Source organism: Salarias fasciatus, chromosome 10 (assembly GCF_902148845.1).
Source record: "Salarias fasciatus chromosome 10, fSalaFa1.1, whole genome shotgun sequence".
NCBI classification, from domain to species: Eukaryota; Metazoa; Chordata; class Actinopteri; order Blenniiformes; family Blenniidae; genus Salarias; species Salarias fasciatus.
This window is the reverse complement of record NC_043754.1, coordinates 11612941-11619845: the sequence shown is the minus strand read 5'-3', so window position 1 is coordinate 11619845 and position 6905 is coordinate 11612941. Positions and strand designations below refer to the sequence as shown.

At 40.7% G+C, this 6905-nt stretch overlaps 1 long non-coding RNA gene across 1 annotated transcript; it reads left to right on the top strand.

The window, feature by feature from the left end:
• Positions 1–56: 56 nt before the first annotated feature.
• On the top strand, positions 57–6601 carry LOC115394924 (uncharacterized). The gene is made up of 3 exons (XR_003932197.1): positions 57–116; positions 3457–3510; positions 5826–6601. It is a non-coding gene; the product is annotated as an uncharacterized LOC115394924 (long non-coding RNA).
• The last annotated feature ends 304 nt before the right edge of the window (positions 6602–6905 follow it).

Below are 6905 nucleotides of genomic sequence, written 5' to 3'. Positions count from 1 at the left end.
TGAAGCGAGTCAGATGACAACGTACAACATTCACATCGCACTGTGGAAATATCAAGCTGTGGATGCTGCATCTGTTTCTGCATTAGCAGAGGAGGCTCATAACACTGAAGGTTTTGGTAAGTTACCTCACCACATAGTTACAGTTGTGGTCATAAGCGTACATGCACTAAAGACCATGCATATCAATGAAGTATTGAGTTTCCAGTAACTCCCATCACTGAAAATATTCTATGATGAAATCATTAAAACAGATGTAATCAAAATATGCAATTTCATCTCAACTAGGTAATTTTGGTAGCTGTTTACAAACTTCTGGTTGTATCTTTCACTACTCCTCATGACATAATTGGTACTGTTGAACAAAAATGTTCATTATTTTTTTCAAATAAATTAATTTGATTAGATTTAAGTCAGGGCTTAGGGGAAACAGTTCTAAAATTCTAATTTCACCTGACTGAACCATTTCTTTACTGCTTTGATGTGTGTTTGGAATCGTTTGCCGTTTCTCAATTCTTAGTATGGTGAGTGTGTACCCATGTACTTAGCGAGAACACACTGTTAGTCATACTCAGGGCTAGCTCTGGGCATAGGTCAACTAGGCGGCCGGCTAGGCACGCTGTACTGGTGGGTGGGGGGGGAGGGGGGGGGGGGGGGGGGCGTATGTGGAAGAGTAGTGGGCGCAACCCCCCACCCCCCCCCCCCATATACATATATAGTTAAACACATCATCAGCACTATTAAGTTCTCTCTTCAGTAAATACATCAATGTGTTACACTATTAAGCAAAGAGATATTAATCATAAACAGATGTCCAACAAAGAAAGTCAGGAGTTTAAGGAAACTTTAACAAACTTCAACAGAACCTTCAAGAGCAAAAGCGAAAATAAGTTAGAAACATCTCTAAGGTTAAAAAAGGACATTTTTTAAAAACATTCTACAGTTCTTTCTTTTATTTACCAGGAACAACAACAACAACTATATGCACAGGTCAATGATAAGATGTCGATCCTGGAGGTCATGTGACTCCAGTCTTCAGTGTTCTCCAGGGAGAACACTGTTATATTGTTACAGATTCTGCTCCAGGAAAAAGCCCCTGGTTGGAGTGAGGAGCTTCAGTCTGGTTCCGGCAGGGTTCTGGACCGTTCTCAGTGTTGTGGATGAGCTGATGAACATCATCTCAGAGTGATCCACTTCCAGACAGGAGCAGGTGGAGGACCTGGAGCTTTGCTCTTCTGGCCCTGGCCATCAGACATTTCTCCATCCTTCTGAGTTCTTGATGGAGCCAGATCAAAATTCTTCCTCCTGCAGAACCCAGGAACATCTGTTACCTAAACAGAAAGTTTATCCCCTCCATCATACTGCAGAATGTTTGTGATGCAAAGGGGAGGTTTACTGATGTCTATATTGACAACCTGGGATGTGACGAGGCCTTGGTCCTGCTCATATCCCCCATGAACCAGCTGGTCCTGTCTCCACTACTGGGTTTCTGCTGGGTGGAGGTGCAGACTCATCCAGCACCAGGAGCCTTTATGACCACAGACTGACAACCTGTCAGGAAGAAAGCTTTATCTCAATAATCAGACACATAAATATGTACACAGTGCATTCTGAGCATTCTAAGAGCATTCTAAGATCACAATATATCAGTCACAGGAAGCACCTCTGGTGTCAATCAAAGTAAAGAAAAAAAAAAAAAATAGGTCAGATACCTTGGATTAAGCCTTCAAATTATGCCTCTTTTATTCCTGACTTGTTTGGCGTCACAGCCAACCCTGAAGACTCTGAGGGGGACAAAAACACAAAAAGAATCACAAACTACCAACTCAATTTTATTCATGGCATGCATTAATTCATGCTTTGAAAAACAAACCTTACTCCATCCACATCTGGCTGCAGATCACCTCTGGATCAGGTTCTGGTTCCTCAGTGGCCCCTTGATTGAAATAGTTCATAGTTTTAGTTTGAAACTTTGAATGCACAATATTCACCAGTAGAAGACATTTACACCACCGAGACTGAATTTTATGGTCAATATTAACATCCACCTCTCATTTAAACATTCAAGTTCACTTAAACAGCTATAAACATGAACTTTTCCTTCAGCTGAGCAGATTTACTCTGAAACAGATTAAACTGGACCATGACACCATTGGATTCACACAAAATGATCCATATCTCCTGTGTAACCATGGTGGAGAGTGATAGCCAGCTGCAGCCGTCATGAAGCAGCTGAGCGCCAGATGGCCTCAGACCCCCAGGTCACCTTGGTCAGCCGTTTGGTCCCCAGATGTCCGAAATTGTCCAAACAAATTTTCTAATAAGCTTGATGTGGAGAGACTGACCCCATACCAATATTCTAAACAGCTATATTCTCGCCTAAAACACCGTTAAAACTACATTCTGTTCACCAATAACGCTAATATTTCAGAGTTTTTTACTCACCGCTGTGTGTTCACTCCCCTGTCATGTCTTTCGAAATGCGTTCTGGGTAATTTCACCTCAAGTCTACACAAGTCTGGTCCGGTGCAGACTCGGTAAAGTGGGCGGAGTTAGTCCACATCAGGTATTTCATGCATACTTGGTTTGATGCGCACTTTGAATTGGAACAGTACTTGGTCTCCGACTGATGACGTTTCACGAGTCTGTGAGTTCACAAGTACAGAGAAGTATGCATATTGAGAAACGACCATTGTCTTGTTGAAACATCCAACTGTGTCCAAGATCAACATTTTGGCTAATGATTTTAGGTTTTCCTGGATAATATTGAATTAACCCTTTTACATGATTCCATTTACTGTAAAACACGAGTTCCACTGGCAGCAAAACAGCCCTAGGGCAATAATACAACCATCATCATGGTTGACGATCGGTTTAATGTTCTTAGGTTTAAAGGCTTCAGCTTTTTTTCCTCATATTTAGGGTCCTTGTAGCCAAACAGCACAATTTTTCTTTCATCTGACGACAGAACTTTCTTTCAGAAACCATTTGTTTCTCCATGTGATCAGCAGCATATTTCAGTCGAGCCTTAAGATTCAGCTTCTCGAGAGTTTCTCTTTGCATTGCTACCTCTTATTTCATGGTAATCGTACTCACTCACAAGAAGTTCAGGAGGTATGCAACTAAAAACATTTTGTTTAACAGATGTTTTACATCTTCAAAACTGATAGGTCAAGTTGTTGTTTGTATATTTTAGACCCAGCAGATTTTATCATATTTCCAGAAGACCTTTAATATGTAAGAAGAAAAAAGCACAATTGCTTTTTGTCACCAAGATGCATAAGATTCAATCATTTTATTTTTTTAGGAAAATTTAGAACTGTAGGAGTCACTGGAAACTCGAGACTGAGATGATATTCATGGACTTTACAGGTGCTTAAAAAATTTTTTCCAGATGTATGTTGATAAAAAAAAAAAACCTCCTTTTTTTCAACTTCTGTCATATTATGTGCTTAACAGGACTGGCATCCACAGTGTCATCCACAGTGGATGAGACCACCCTACCCTCTGAAGGTATGGCAAGTTTTTAAGCAATATGTTAAGTATGACACAATAGATAAAAAAGAAAATATAGTGCTAATAAGAGACTGAACAACAGACATTAATAAAACCAGATGTAACCACGAGGCAAGGAAAAAAACAAAACTAAAATAGTTGGTAATTAACTGCTTTTAGGAATGTTCAGTGTCCACAGATAAAAAGTCAATTTGAGAGCATTTTGGAGCTAAATCTTTAAAAAGTATCGTCTCTTTTTGAGCAAGGAAGAACTAACATGTTGCAGTGAGCCCAGATATTTCTAGTTGGTATTGCTCTACCTCACACACCAGTAAAATTTATTTCCCTACCAGAGAGGTGGATTTTCAAATCCCCAGAACCAATCCACAGTGCTCGGGTTCAGCATGATCTCACCTGACCCCTATACTGCACCTGTCTATGTCGGTGGTGAAGTCATATCAAGTGAACATTCATTCATTCATTCATTCATTTTCTGCCGCTTTATCCCTTTCGGGGTCGCGGGTGGCTGGAGCCGATCCCAGCTGCTGTGGGCGAAGGCGGGGTACACCCTGGACAGTTCGCCAGTCTGTCGCAGGGCTGACATTTTATTTATTTAACCTTTATTTAACCAGGAGAATCCCGTTGAGATTAAAAACCTCTTTTTCAAGGGAGTCCTGGCCAAGAGGCAGCAAAGTTACAACTGTTACAATAAAAACATCAAACAAAATCCATAACAAATTACATAAAACAATTACAATTTAAAGAGTCCATTTCAAGTGCTTTCAGTCTGGCTTTGAATTTGTTCAATGGGATAAGCTCAGTTAATCTCCAGTTTTTTTGTAACGTATTCCATGTAGTGGGAGCAGAGTGGATGAAAGCTCTTTTCCCCAGTTCTGTTCTGGCAAAAGGAACACAGAGCAACAAATGATCATTTGAACGCAAGCCGTAAGAATCAACACTTCTTTGTGTGATTAAGTTACATATGTAGGAGGGCAGTAGACCAAGCATGGCCTTGTAGATAAAAATGTACCAATGTCCCAACCTCCTGGTGGACAAGGGCGGCCATCCCACACGACAATACAAATCACAATGATGAGTCAAAGCTCTACAGTTGGTAATAAACCTCAATGATGCATGATAAACAGTGTCAATCTTCCGAAGACATTGAGCTGAGGCATTCATGTACAGCAGGTCTCCATAATCTAAAACTGATAAAAATGTTGCAGTGACAAGCCGCTTTTTCACATTGGAAGAAAAACAAAATTTATTTCTGAAGAAAAAGCCCAATTTGAGTTTCAGTTTCTTCACAAGATTTCAATGTGTGGCTTGAAGGAGAGGCCCTCATCAAGCAAGACACCAAGATATTTGTACACATGAACCACTTCTATGACATGTCCCTCAAGCGTAAGCACTGGCGGGACAGTTTGAAGCACCTTCTTATTGTTTGAGAACAACATCAGTTTAGTCTTGTCAGTGTTGAGGACTAACTTTAGCTGCAGAAGTGTGTTCTGGACCACATTAAAAGCTTTCTGCAAGGATTCAACAGCTTTCATCGGGGTTGGTCCATAACAGTAAATAATTGTGTCATCGGCATAAAAGTGCATATTAGCATCTGACACATTGAGACCCAAATCATTAATGTACATTATGAACAAGAGGGGTCCCAGTATTGAGCCCTGTGGCACCCCTTTGTGGACACTCATAAAGTCAGAACAAAACCCTTCATATTTAATGCACTGAGTCCTGTCACTCAAATAATTTGCAAACCAGGACACTGCATGATCAGACAAACCAAAACATATATAGACAAACAACCATTCACTCACACCTTCATACCTAGGGACAATTTAGGGTGATCAATTAACCTACCATGCATGTTTTTGGACCGTGGGAGGAAGCCGGAGTACCCGGAGGGAACCCACGCACACACGGGGAGAACATGCAAACTTGCAAGTTCCCAGAATTTGCTTCAGTGTCGTAACGCTACAATATTATTTGTTGGTGTTCCACAGCGTAGTGAATGTGCAGATTATAACGTGTCCACCAAAGTGTTTGGGGGTTGTTGGATTTTGTATTTGATGAGTTTGACAAGGGGGAACAAAAATACCATTCACTTCCACTGTGTCCGTCCCGAAAACCTTCCCCGACTCACCTCTGAATAAACAATAGCTCGCCCTCACAAGAAAAGTAAGTATGCTGTTCGAAATGACTAAGGAATTGCGCTAAATGGGCCAATTTGCCAAAATGTTGAAGCATCGCTTTAATGGCTTAAACAGGTCAACACATTTGGTTTCTTTCTGTGACAGTGTTTTTCTACATTTTATGTCTTCCAGGAAACGATGCTGCTCAACAATGGGATTCCAGAAGAATAACGACCCTGTGTTAGCCCAGAGAACAGTGCAAAATATCAGAGATGTTGTGAGACACCGAGGAACAGCTGCAAAGAGGCAGCCACAGAAGCATTAGCTTTAAGTTCATTTGCAGTTATTCTCTTGTGTTGTAATTTTTCTGTTGCCTTAATGTTTCGTAACAGTCAGTTGAGTGCACTTGTTTTCATTTGTCTGCCCACTTTTTCGCACTTTTCTTGGATTTTGACTGTTATGTGTTTTAAGTTTTGTAGACAGATGTTTAAGTGCAATTTTACTTTTTTCGGATAATAAACCAACTGTTCCATTAATGTTGTATCCAGTCAGGTCTGGTGTATGAGGTGGGTGTGTATGTATGCTAATGAGGTACTGACATCATTGTCCCTTTCCCTTTAAAGTCCCCATAGTGCTTTATTTTGGTTCTTACAAGTCACATATTTGTCAAGAAGAGAAATGTCTTCACAAACCACCATAATTTTAGGTAGGTGTGTATAGAGTTACGTAGCTCGTACCTGAAACCTAAAGTGAGCTAAAATTTTTTCAGATTTTTTACAGCATTTTAATCCACCTCCCGTTGCTCTAGCACTTTGGGAAAGGGCAGCCGGCCTAAACCACCACCGGGCGGGTTTGTCGAAACTGTCCGTCTAGCCCTTATAGACCATGTGTGTGTGTCACTGAAGCAAATACTGGAAACTACTTTTTCTTTTGAAATCACTACGCCCAGATGCCATGTTTAGTAAGTAGTTCCGTCTTAGCAATCTTCGCATAAACAACTCAATCTGGTAATTTTGCATTAATATTTCACAGCGTAGTGAATGTGCGGATTATAACGTGTCCACCAAAGTGTTTTTGGGGTTGTTGGATTGTGTATTTGATGAGTTTGACGAGGGGAACAAAAAATACCGGTCACTTCCATTGTGTCTGTTCCGAAAACCTTCCCCGACTCACCTCTGAATAAACAACAGCTCGCCCTCACAAAAAAAGTAAGTATGCTGTTCGAAATGACTAAGGAATTGTGCTAAATGGGCCAATTTGCCAAAATGTTGA